The sequence below is a fragment of the Loxodonta africana genome, chromosome 25 (genome assembly GCF_030014295.1).
Source record: "Loxodonta africana isolate mLoxAfr1 chromosome 25, mLoxAfr1.hap2, whole genome shotgun sequence".
Taxonomy (NCBI): Eukaryota; Metazoa; Chordata; class Mammalia; order Proboscidea; family Elephantidae; genus Loxodonta; species Loxodonta africana.
The window spans coordinates 49,246,073-49,258,642 of record NC_087366.1 but is presented as its reverse complement, the minus strand read 5'-3'; the positions used below and the strand labels follow the sequence as shown (position 1 = coordinate 49,258,642).

General features: G+C 44.2%; 1 protein-coding gene and 1 long non-coding RNA gene across 7 annotated transcripts in view; one reads left to right on the top strand and one right to left on the bottom strand.

Annotated features, from left to right (window-relative positions):
• Positions 1-12,352, bottom strand: part of LOC104845988 (uncharacterized) — a 32,745-nt gene extending 20,393 nt beyond the window's left edge. For 2 of the 6 annotated variants that reach the window (XR_010319433.1, XR_010319434.1), the window contains exons 1-2: positions 9,222-12,352; positions 8,233-8,557 (exon numbers count right to left, since the gene is read on the bottom strand). This is a non-coding gene — a long non-coding RNA (uncharacterized LOC104845988). Of the gene's footprint in view, positions 1-7,761; positions 8,558-9,221 lie in introns of all 6 variants that reach the window. The other 4 variants (XR_010319436.1, XR_002786014.2, XR_010319435.1 and 1 more) reach the window with 4 other exon arrangements.
• Positions 12,353-12,457: 105 nt separating this feature from the next.
• Positions 12,458-12,570, top strand: part of PSEN2 (presenilin 2) — a 38,648-nt gene continuing 38,535 nt past the window's right edge. Inside the window, exon 1 of the mRNA XM_064276786.1 lies at positions 12,458-12,519. The gene's annotated coding sequence lies outside the window, so the exon portion shown is untranslated. The remainder of the gene's footprint in view (positions 12,520-12,570) is intronic.

The window sequence follows — 12,570 nt, the reverse complement described above, 5'->3', positions numbered from 1 at the left end:
GGGGTTCAAGTCTACCCAGAGGTGCCTCGAAAGAAAGGCCAGGCAATTTACTTTCGGAAAATCAGCCATTGAAAACCCCACAGAGCACAGTTCTACTCTGACACATGAAGTTGTCATGAGTTAGAATCAACTCCACGGTAACTGGTTTGGTTTTTTTTTTTTTTTTAGAGTGACTAAAATAAAAAAGACTGACAACACCAAATGTGGTGAGAATGTTCAGCAACTGGGACTGCCATACTGGCAAGAGTGTAAAATGACACGATCATTTTGAAAAACTGTTACACATACATCTATCCTATGACTGTTCCCAGCTATATATCCAAGAGAAAGAAAGCATATGTCCAGAAAGAGTCCTGAACAAAAATGTTCATAGCAACTTTACTCGTAATAGCCAAAAACTAAAAACAGCTCCAACAGGAGAATGGATTTAAAAAAAAAAAATTTGTGGTATATTTATACAATGGGATATTCAGCAATAAAAATAATAAACTACTTATACATGCAACATTATGGTTAAAAGAAGCCAGGCATAAAAGAGTACCACCTATTGTATGACTGGAGCCCTGGTGGTAGAGTAGTTAAGAGCTCTGCTTCTAACCAAAAGGTCAACAGTTTGAATCTAGCAGGTGCTCCTTGGAAACCCTATGAGGCAGACCTACTCTGTCCTATAGGGGTCACTACGAGTCAGAATCAACTCGATGGCAACAGGTTTGTTTTCTGGACATGATATATTTCAGAGAACCATATATACATTAAAAAAACCAAACCCATTGCTGTTGAGTTGTTCCGACCAAGCAGCTGCTGGTGGATAAAAAAAAAAAAATCACCGAACTGCCAATTTTTTGGTTAGTGGGCAAGTTCTTAAACACTGTGCCACCAGGGCTCCATATATTATATACAATATTATTACATTACATATATCTATTTCACTGTATATATACAAATATCTACCACTTGTGTGTTAGTTTGTCATACTGTGGTAGCTTACACGTTGCTGTGATGCTGCTGGCTATGCTACCAGTATTTCAAATACCAGCATGGTCACCCACGGTGATAGGTTTCAGTAGAGCTTCCGGACTAAGACAGACTACACAGAAAGACCTGGCAATCTACTTCCAAAAAAAAAAATTGGCCAGTGAAAACTTCATGGATAGCAATGGAACATTGCCTGATAATAGTGCTGGAAGATAAGCCCCTCAGGTTGGAAGGCACTCAAGATATGACCGGGAAACAGGTGCATCCTCAGAGCAGAGTCAGCCTTAACAACGTGGATGCAGTAAAGCTTTCAGGAGCTTCATTTGCTGATGTGGCACAACTTGAAATGAAAGGAAACAGCTGCAAACATGGGATGTACGAAGTATAAATCAAGGAAAATTGGGTTGTCAAAAATGAAATGGAATGCTTGAAGATCAATATCCTAGGCATTAGTGAGCTGAAATGGATTGGTATTGGTCATTCTGAATCAGAAAACAGTATATTGTACTATGCCAGGAGTAACAAATTGAAGAGAAATGGTGTTGCATTCACGGTCAAAAAATATTTCAAGATCTATCCTACAATACACTGTTACCAGTGATAGTATAATATCCATACATGTACAAAAAGACCAGTTAATAAGACAATTACTCAAATTTACGAACCAACCATTATTGCCAAAAGTGAAGAAACTGAAGATTTTTACCAACTCCTGCAGTTTGAAATTGATCAAACATGCAATGAAGATGCATTGATAATTACTGGTGATTGGAATGTGAAAGATGGAAAACAAAAAAACAAGATCAGTAGTTGGAAAATATGGCCTTGGGTAAAGAAGTGACGCCAGAGATCACACGACAGAATTTTCCAAGACCAACGGCTTCTTTCATTGCAAATACCTTTTTTCAACAACACAAACAGTGATTATACATGAGTGCCTATACATGTAGACCTCACTGGATGGAAAACACAGGAATCAAATCAACTACATCTGTAGAAAGAGATGATGGAGAAAGTCAATACTATCAGTCAGAACAAGGCCAGTGGCCAACTGCGGAAGAGACCATCAATTGCTCCTATATAAGCACAAGTTGAAGCAGAAGAAAATTAAAACAAATTCACAGGAGCCAAAATACAACCTTGAGTATATCCCAACTGAATCTGGAGACCATCTCAAGAACAGATTTGACACACTGAACACTAATGACTGAAGACCAGGTGAGTTGTGGGATGATATCAAGGGCATCGTACAGGAAGAAAGCAAGAGGTCATTAAAAAGACATGAAAGAAAGAAAAGACCAAAATAGATGTCACAAGAGACTCTGAAACTTGCTCTTGAACACAGAGTAGCTAAAGTGAATGGAAGAAATGATGAAGAAAGAGCTGAACAGAAGATTTCAAAGGGTAGCTTGGAGAAGACAAAATATTCAGTCCATGGCACTCTTCCCTTCGGCCCTCCAAAATTCATGTCCTCGCCACACGTAAAACACATTCGCCCCATCGTATCATAGTTAAATCAGCTCCAAGTCAAAAATCCAAAAATTCCTCTTCATCTAGGAAATCTAGAATACAAGTTATCTGCTTCCAAAGGTACAATGGTAAAACAGGCAGGCAGAAGCGACATTTCCATCACAAATGGGAGAAACTGGAAGGAAAGAAGGCATAACAGGCACCAAGCAGGTCTGCAGAACACATTACGTTAGCCCTCAAGGCTTTGAAAATAATCCTGTTCTCTGAGACAATTTACACAATGGCTCTGCCCTCCAGACTCTAGGTATTGGCCACACTCTCTGGATTCTGAGTGGAGGCCCCTGGGGCCTGGGCTTAAGCTCTGCCTTCTAGGCCCACTGGGACAGCAACTCTGCTCCCTCAGCTTTAGGGGCACTGCTCTCCTAGTCCGTCTGAGTGGCGGCTCCACCTTTAGAAACACCAGAGGCCATGGCTCCACCCTTTGAAGCCCCAGAAGACTTGGGCATATCTTTTGAGACTAAGGCAGCTCAGCTTCCTGTGTTCCACATCTCTTCAGCTTCTGCTTCCCAGCTCCTTGGCCTCTCTGCCCTGCTGAGCCAAGTGTTCCGAAGCTCTGCAGCTCCACCCAAAAGTGCCTGGAGGCACCCCACTCCACAGTAAACTTCAGCTGCAAGGCACTCAGCTCCCTTGCTCTGTGGGTCAGCAAGCCTAGCTCTGTGGGTCAACTCCATCACTGTCTCACACTGGTCTCCTGGTTCTGCTGCTGCCAGGTCTGCTGATTCTCACCATCTGTGTCGTCTCCAGCGTTAACAGCTCTCATTTCCTTCTCAGTCCTCTATCCATTCACAGTTTCAAAACTGCTTCCATATTTTAGGTATCTGTTAGAGCAGCACCCCATTCTCTTGGTACCAAATTTTGTCTTAGTCATCTAGTGCTGCTATAACAGAAATACCACAAGTGGATGGCTTTAACAAATAGAAATTTATTTTCTCACAGTTTAGTAGGCTAGAAGTTCAAATTCAGAGCATCAGCTCCAGGGGAAGGCTTTCTCTCTCTGTTGGCTCTGGAGGAAAGTCCTTTTCATCAATTTTCCCCTGGCCTAGGAGCTTCTACACACAGGAACCCTGGGTCCAAAGGATGCGCTCTGCTCCTGGTGCTGGTTTCTTGGTGGTATGAGGTCCCCAACTGTCTGCTTACTTTCCTTTTATCTCTTGTAAGATAAAACGAGGTGCAGACCACACCCCAGGGAAACTCCCTTTACATTGGATCATGGATGTGACCTGAGCAAGGGCGTTACATCCTACCCTAATCCTCTTTAACCACAGGCGGAGATTATGAATTACAACACACAGGAAAATGACAAAATGGAGGACAACCACACAATACTGGGAATCATGGCCTAACCAAGTTGACCAATGTTTTTGGGGGACGTAATTCAACCCATGACAGTATTATAATGACACGCACAAAGACCTGGAGTTAGAAAACCAAAAGGGAAGAACACACTCAGCATTTCTCAAACTGAAAGAATTGAAGAAAAAATTCAAGCCTCAAGTTGCAATATTGAAGGATTCTATTTTTTTTTATGGGTAGAATATTGAATGACGCAGGAAGCATCAAAAGCAGATGGAAGGAACACACAGAGTCACCGTACCAAAAAGAATTGGTAGATGTTCAATCATTTCAGGAAGTAGCTTATGATCATGAACCAATGTTATTGAAGGAAGAAGTCCAAGCTGCACTGAAGGTACTGGTGAGAAACAAAGCTCCAGGAATTGACGGAATACCAACTAAAAAGTTTCAGCAAACAGATGCAACACTGGAGGTGCTCACTCGTCTATGCCAAGAAACTGGGAGGCAGCTACCTGGCCAACAGACTGCCTCCATATTTGTGCCCATTCAAAAGAAAGGTGATCCAACAAAAAGTGGAAATTGTCAAACAATATCATTAATATCACAGTCAAGTAAAATTTTGCTGAAAATAATTCAAAATCAGTTGCAGCAGTGAATGGAAATGGAACTGCCAGAAATTCAAGCCAGATTCAGAAAAGGATGTCAAAGGACAGATGTCATTTCTGATGTCAGACGGATCTTTGCTGAAAGTAGAGAATACCAAAAAGGTGTTCACCTATGTTTTATTGGCTATGCAAAGGCATTTGACTGTGTGGATCATAACAAATTATCGATAACATTGCGAAGAATGGAATTCCAGAACATTTAATTCTGGTTATGTGGAACCTGTACAAAGACCACGAGGCAGTCATTCGAACAGAACAAGGGGATACTGTGTGGTTTAAAGTTAGGAAAGGTGTGTGTCAGGGTTGTATTGTTTTATCACAGTTTTTCCATCTGCACATTGAACAAATAATCCGAGAAGCTGGACTATATGAAGAAGAATATGGTGTCAGGATTGGAGGAAGACGCATTAACAACCTGCGTTATGCAGATGACACGTTCTTGCTTGCCGAAAGTGAAGAGGACTTGAAGCACTTACTGATGGAGATCAAAGACTACAGCCTTCAATACGAATTGCACCTCAACATAAAGAAAACAAAAATCCTCACAACTGGACCAATAAGCAACATCAAGATAAATGGAGAAAATACTGAGGTTGTCATGGATTTCATTTCACTTGGATCCAAAATCAAGTGACGTATCGCATTGGGCAAACCTGCGGCAAAAGGCCTCTTTAAAGTGTTAAAAAGCAAGTGTCACTTTAAGGACTAAGATGCACCTGACCCAAGCCATGTTATGTTCAGTTGCCTCATATGCATGAGAAAGCTGGACAAAGAATAAAGAAAACCAAAGAAGAATTGACTCATGTGAATTATGGCATTGGTGAAGAACACTGAATATACCATGGCCTGCTAGAAGAACGAACAAATCTGTATTGGAAGAACTACAGCCAGAATGTTCCTTAAAAGGATGGTGAGACTACATCTAACATACTTTGGACATGTTATTAGGAGAAGGACGTCATGCTTGGTAAAGTCCAGGATCAACGAAGAGGAGGAAGACCCTCAATGGGATGGACTGACACAGTGGATGCAACAATGGGCTTATGCAAAACAATGGGCTTAAGCATGGCAGTGACTGTGAGGACGTTGTACATGGCCTCTCTGAGTGGGAACCATCTCGGCGGCACCTATCAACTACATACATACATATACGTGTGTGTGTCTGTATGTATGTGTATGCATACCCATTGCCGTCAAAAAGATTCCAGAGCATAGCGACCCTATAGGACAGGGCAGAACTGCCCCATAGAGTTTTCAACGAGCAGCTGGTAGATTCAAACTGCTGACCTTCTGGTTAGCGGCCAAGCTCTTAACCACTACGTCACCAGGGTTCCACATGTGAATTCTGAAGTCTGAAAAATAAGAACTACTTGAGGAGGAGATCAAAAGCAAAATAAACTATACTGCCTTTAAAACCAATTGTTGTCTAGTTGATACTAACTCACAGGGACCCCGTGTAGAACTGCGCTCCATAGGGTTCCCAATGGCTGACTTTTCAGAAGTAGATCATCAGGCCTCCCTTCCGAGGTGTGTCTGGATGGACTTGAGCCTCTAGTCCTTCAGTGAGCATGTTCACTGTTTGTACCACCCAGGGACTCTTTCAGTCATGCTAGAAGGTTTGAAACTCATTGTAGTTAAATTTGCATTTTCCTGGAGTCTAATGATGGTGGCATCTTTTCATGTCTTTATTAGCTATTCACACATCATCTTTTGTAAAATATCTGTTCAAGTCTTTTGCTCATTTTTAATTGAGTTGCTTGTCTTTTTGTTACTTATTTGTAGGAGTTCTGCATACGTCCTTTTGTCAGATATATGTACTGCAAATATTTTCCAACAATCTGATGTCCCTTTTTGCTTTATTAATAGTGCTTTTAATAAGCAGTTTTTAATTTCAAAAAAGTCCAATTTACCAATTTTTTTCAATTTATCAATTTTTAGTTTTGTTGTCAGCACTTTTTGTGTTTGCTTTAAGAAAAGTTTTCTTATCCCCAGGACATGAAAATATTCTTCTAAATTTTTTCTAGCTCTATCATGTTAGCGTTTACATTTAAACCTATCAGCTTGGGGACAAGGTTTGCTGAAAAGACTGTCCTTTCCCTATTGATTTACTTTGGAATCTGTCTTAGTTTCCCAGTGCTGCTATAACAGAAATACCACAAGTGGGCGGCTTTAAGAACAGAAATTTATTTTCTCACAGTTCAGGAAGTTAGATGTCTGAATTCAGGGTACCAGCTCTAAGGGAAGGCTCTCTGTTGGCTCTGGGGAAAGATCCTGTCTCCCTCAGCATCTGTGGCCCTGGCATTCCTCGCATGGCATCTGTCTTCCCTCATTTGTGCCTGCTTGTCTCTGTGTGTTTGTTGTTTCTGTTGTTGTTAGCTGCTGTCAAGTTAGCTCCGACTCATAGCAACCTTACATACAACAGAACAAAACACTGCCCGGTCCTGCGCCATCCTCACAATCATTGCTGTGTCTGGGCCCATTGTTGCAGCCACTGTGTCAATCCACCTCGTTGAGGGTTTTCCTCTTTTTCACTCACCATCTGCTTTACCAAGCGTGACGTCCTTCTCCAAGGACTGGTCCCTCCTGACAACATGGCCAAAGTCAGCGAGACCAAGTCTCGCTATCCCTTCTTCTAAGGAGCATTCTGACTGTATTTCATCCAAGACAGATTTGTGCTCTTTTAAGAACTATGAATAGGGGATCAAACTGACAACAGCAATTTAGAAAGATGAGATAGGAAAGTTAGGGGCAGTGGGTTTATGTACTCGGGGAGGAACAACTCAGAAAAGGAGGGTGTGAATGGTTTCACACTAGAATAGAGTCAATGTCACTGAATTATACATGTAGAAGTTGTTGAATTGGTATATGTTCAGCTGTTTATTCTCAACAACAAAATTAATAACTAAAAAAAAAAACCCTATGGAGCACAGTTCTATGCTGAACCCCCCCCCCCAAAAATAACGTAGGCCTCCTCCAAAGAGAAATGAAACCATTCTATCTATCACATAGAGAAAATGCTGTAAATGCGGTTTAAGTGGTATTATGTGAACTGAACAGAATCTTTCAGGGGACTGGTGATAATTCCCAGACATGCTGGCGAAGTCCTTGCAAGGGATTAGCTGTTTCAGGGTGTCCTTCCAGTCTCCCTTCTACTCTCAGAGTCAGCATATCACTGGCAGTACCTGGGTACTGTGGATTGAATGTGCCCCCCGCCCCCCAAATGTGTTGGAATCTCAACCCCCATACATATGGAAGGAGACCGTGGGTGGCATGAACAGTTAATCGCTAAACTACTTACCAAATGATTGACGGTTCGAACCCACCCAGAGGCACCTTGGAGAACAAGCCTGACCATCCGCTTCCAAAAGGTCACAGCCTTGAAAACCCGATGCAGTAGTTCTACTCTGCACACATGGGGTCACCATGAGTCAGAATCCACTGGACAGCAACTAACAACATCTGTACGGATGTGATCCTCTTTGGAAATAAGAGTTTCCTTTGGTACGCTGATGACGTCCTATCAGCGTAGGATGCATCTAAACCTAACCACTGCTGAGTGATATAAGGAGCAGTTCAGACACTGACGCCGGCAAGGACAAACATGGCGGCAGGGTGGGGGAGGGATAAATGCCCAAGGTTGCCAAGGAACCGAGGACCAGAAGCTGAAAGAGAGAAGGATCTTCCCCAAGGCTGACAGAGCGAGCCTCCCCCTAGAGCCAGTGCCCTGAATTCATGAGAAAATAAATTTCTGTTCTTTAAAGCCACTCACTTGTGGTACTTCTGTTACAGCAGCACTAGGAAAGGAAGACACTGGGGATCTGTCACCAGCACCGAGCTGATGGCTGGTGTTTGTGCCTGGCAGGCTGACCCTCTTGTCGAGACTATTCTGACGTGGAAGATGGTTCTGCGTGGCTCGAAGGTGAGGCGAAGAGACTGCTCTAGACACACTCTGTGGTGTCCTATGGGGAAGGTGCAATATCACCAGCGTTCATCTGCTCTTCTGTTCTACCTTTCATAAGCAAAACTTCCAACTTCAAAAACTTCTGCCAAATCTTCACTTAAGAAAATCATCAAAAAGAATACTCGACGAAGACCTAAGAATGAAAATGTTAGTGGTTTCTCCTTTTCTTCTACTTACTTTGCTGTACTTTCCAAATTTTCTACAAAGTATATAAATTTTATTTAAAAAAACTATGCCCTCCCCAACCCCCCGCAACCCTGTGTACAGTAGAATTGCTCCATAGGGTTTTCAAGGCTGTCATCTTTGAGAAGTAGATCGCCAGGGCTGTCCCCCGAGGTGCCTCTGGGTGGGCATGAACCACCAACTCTTCAGCCTGCAGCCCAGCACCCAACCACATGCACCACACAAGGACCTCCAACTCAACTTTACACTCTTAACATACATTACAATTTATTTAGTTAGTTAATTGCAGCTCATCCACCCTATATCTAGACTATAAACTCCATGAGGGCAGAATTTTTTTTTTACTATTTTATTTACTGTTGTATTCTCAGTTCCTACAATAGTGACTAGCACATAGTAGATGCTCAGTAAATATTTGTTGAATAAATGCATAAATGGCATTTATCTCTCCAACAACACAACTATATTTTAAGAGCTTGGTGAGCAGGAACTATTAAAAAAGGCATCTTTTGTATCCCTCACAGACTGTCTTAGGTTGGGTTCTCTAGAGAAGCAAAGCCAGTGAAGCACATAAATATATACAGAGACAGATTTATATCAAGGAAATGACTCACGAGGTTGTAGAGGTTGCAAAGTCCCAAATCCATTGGGTCAGGCTGGAGGCTTCTCTAGGCTCACACAGCCGCAGGAGCTGGTAAATCCAAGATTGGAAGGTCAGATAGGAGGCCTCTGGCTCACAGGCTGCAGAGGTTGACAGATCCCAAGACTGGCAGGTAAGCTGCTAGCTTGAGTCCAAGAACTGGAGGTCAGGTGAACGGGAGCCAGCTGCAGGATCCAGAGAGAGAGCTAAAGACAGCAAGCTGTGCCAGAAAGTCCACCTATATTGGATGCAGGCCACACCTCCAAGGAAATTCCCTTTCAACTGATTGGCTGCTCATAATGGATCTCATCATGGAGGTGATTATATTACATCAGACCTCATTAGGGAGGTGATTCTATCATTACACAGCTGCCAAACTAATCATAACTGCCAAACTACATCATAACTGCCTAACCACTGAGAATCATGGCACAGCCAAGTTGACACATAACCTTAACCATCACAGAGACCCTGGACCATGATCAGCAAACACTAAGCATTCAATACTTGGCAAAAACACAACTTATTTTTTAAGTGCCCATCACCAAAAAATATAAATGCAACAAATAAACCTTTTGGAAAAGTTTAAAAATATTACACAGAAATGTAAGATGCTAAATATCAACTGTATCAGTCAGATCAAGGGAGGCTGCAGTAACAAATGACTCCATGTCTCAGTGACTTACCACAATGAAGGTGTGTTTCAGGCTCATACTACGTGTCTTTCACGCACTGGCTATGGACCCAGTCTAATGGAGCAGCCTCTATCTGGAACATATCTGGTCCCCTGGCAGAAGAAAAGAGAACTGGGTGAAGCAGGCCCAGGATCTTAAAGCTTCTACCCAGAACTGCCACACAGTGCTTCGGCTGACATTGGGCAGATGTCACAAGGCCAGTACTGTGCTTAACGGTCCAGAAAGGTGTGATCCCCTGTAGTGGGGGGAATACAGAAAATTTGTGACCAGTAATACAGTCTGTCACTTCAATGTCAAATGAAACAAAACCCCCACCTCAAATAAAGGAGAGAAGTAGAGGACATTTGCTCAGTGTCAGCTGCATTCCCGTCATTTCTTTCGAATACTCCGTGTGATCCTCTGAGGGATGTCACGATATCTTTTCAGATGAGGAAACTGAGGCCCAGTCAGGCTAAGTAACTGCCTGGGTCATGCAGCAAATGAGTGGAAGAGCAGGAATTTAGACCCAAGCCCATCTGGTTCTGAAGTTCTTATGGGTTCCAGGGCACCACACCACCTCCCGGGCAGTGTCGGTTTCGAAAGTATGTTGAAAGAAGGAAAAGAAAAAATCCCCTGAACACCAAACTCTGAAGCAGAGGCCATCCCTTCCTGAATTGAGGTCAGGTTCAGGGAGGTGCTTACTCATTCCTCACAAGCCATCATGTGAAAAGCAGCTGAGAGTGAGGACCTCAAAGGAGCACCACAGAGGGAATTCATTCATCAGAGCTCACAGCCCTGGGCCTTGCACTGACAAGGAAGCTTCTAAGTGCAGTAGAAAGGGCTCTTGCTTCAAGCCAGACAGACTTGAGTTCCACACTACGTTCCCCCACTCATTATTCATGCACATTTGGGAAAGGACTTCATCTTTGTGAGTCTCTACTTCCTTGGATGGCACAATGGCTAAGTGCTTGACTACTAGCCACAAGGTTGGCGATTTGAACCTACCCAGAGGTGTCTCAGAAGACTGGCCTGGTGATCGGCTTCAGAAAGGGTTGCTCAATGGCAACTAACAACAACAACAACAACAAAAAAAAAAGATTAATAAAAATGCCCCCCTCACAGTGGCTTTCAGAATGAGAATAAGTCAAAAAAAAAGGAAAGCATGTATAATTCGGGCCCATAAACATCTGTTCCCTATGTCTCCCTTTCTTGCCTTAAAGAAGCTGATCACATGGCAGAAACGCCAAGAAAGGTACAGTCCTGCTCTAAAGACATTCATTCACAGGACAGTCAGGGAGACAACTGAGTAGATCCTTATAATACCTTTCAGTAAATGCTGTGCAAAGGAATGGAAGCAGAGAGAGCTGCATGTAGTTTAGTATAGTCAACGGAGCATATGGTATTGAGGGGACTGGAGCAGGAAAGGTCTTAAATATTAAGCTAGCTTTGGTTTAGCTGCATATGATGAAATTGCAAAATAACAGTGGTCTAAACAAGATAAAAGTTGTTTTTCCCTCCCTGAAACAAACTCAGGAGGCAAGCAGTTCCAAGCTATTGGCTCCATAAGCATCAGGGACCAAGCATCTTCCATTCTGTTGCTTCACCAACCTCATGGCCTAAAATGGCTGCTTGAGCTCCAGCCACTGCCTCTGTATTCTAGACATCAGTAAGAATGAGAGTAAGGATATGCCACTGTTCTTTCCATCCTATTAGACAGAAACTAGTCATATGGCCTCACCTAGAGCTGTCTGTGGATTTCTGAGGTGGGGGGGAGTGGGGGCCTGGGCAGTTGTCCAAGTGTCTGGGGCTCATGGGTGAGGACTAAATTGAAGATTCAGCTCTGGGCATGGCCAGATTTCCCTGAGGAGAGTGTACGCAGTGAGGAAGAACCCCACTGAGGCTGGAACCCTGGAAACAAGTATGGGCTGCGGCAGGCAAAATCCTTAAGAAGAAAACAATACCAAGAAGAAAAAATTGCAATCAACAGGGCCTACTGTTAAAAGTGAGGCTACTCAAACAATGCCAACTTTCTGACAATATCAAGCCACCAAGGACCCCAAATCCTGGAATCACAATTCCTTGGCCAATTCCCAGGTCATCTGTAGCCACTTCATCATTCCTGTTCAGTTTTATCCAGAGCTGCTGGTGGTTCTGAAGCGCTCTAGGAAACATTCCAGGAAAATTCTCATGGTTTTAGAGCACGGTAAACCATTAGTTCCCCCTCACCGTGAGTAAAACCTGTCGGGGAGGTGGGAGTGGGGGTAGAAGGTTACAGGCCTGACCGCCACTCCTTCTAAGGTCATCGCGTAGAGCGCTGTCATTGTCCAGTTCCAGTGTCACGTTTATCCCGGCGCGCTCCCGGTGGACGCCGAGAGCCGGGCCAGGCCCCTCGGAGGCAGCGCCACGGTCCCCGGCGCGCGGGGCTCCAGGTGGGGCGAGATGGGGCGAGGGAACGTGGCGTCGCCAGCGGGGCCGCCGAGGGCCGGGGCGGGCCGGGGCGGGCCCGGGGCGGGGCCGGGGCGGGGCCGGCGCCGGCGCCGGGGCCGGCGGGCGCTCCGCCAGCCGCGTAAACACGGCCCGAGCGCCGCGGCGGAGCAGGTGAGCGCGCGGGCGGGGCTGGGGGCGAGAGCCGCGCTGGGTTCTTGTCGC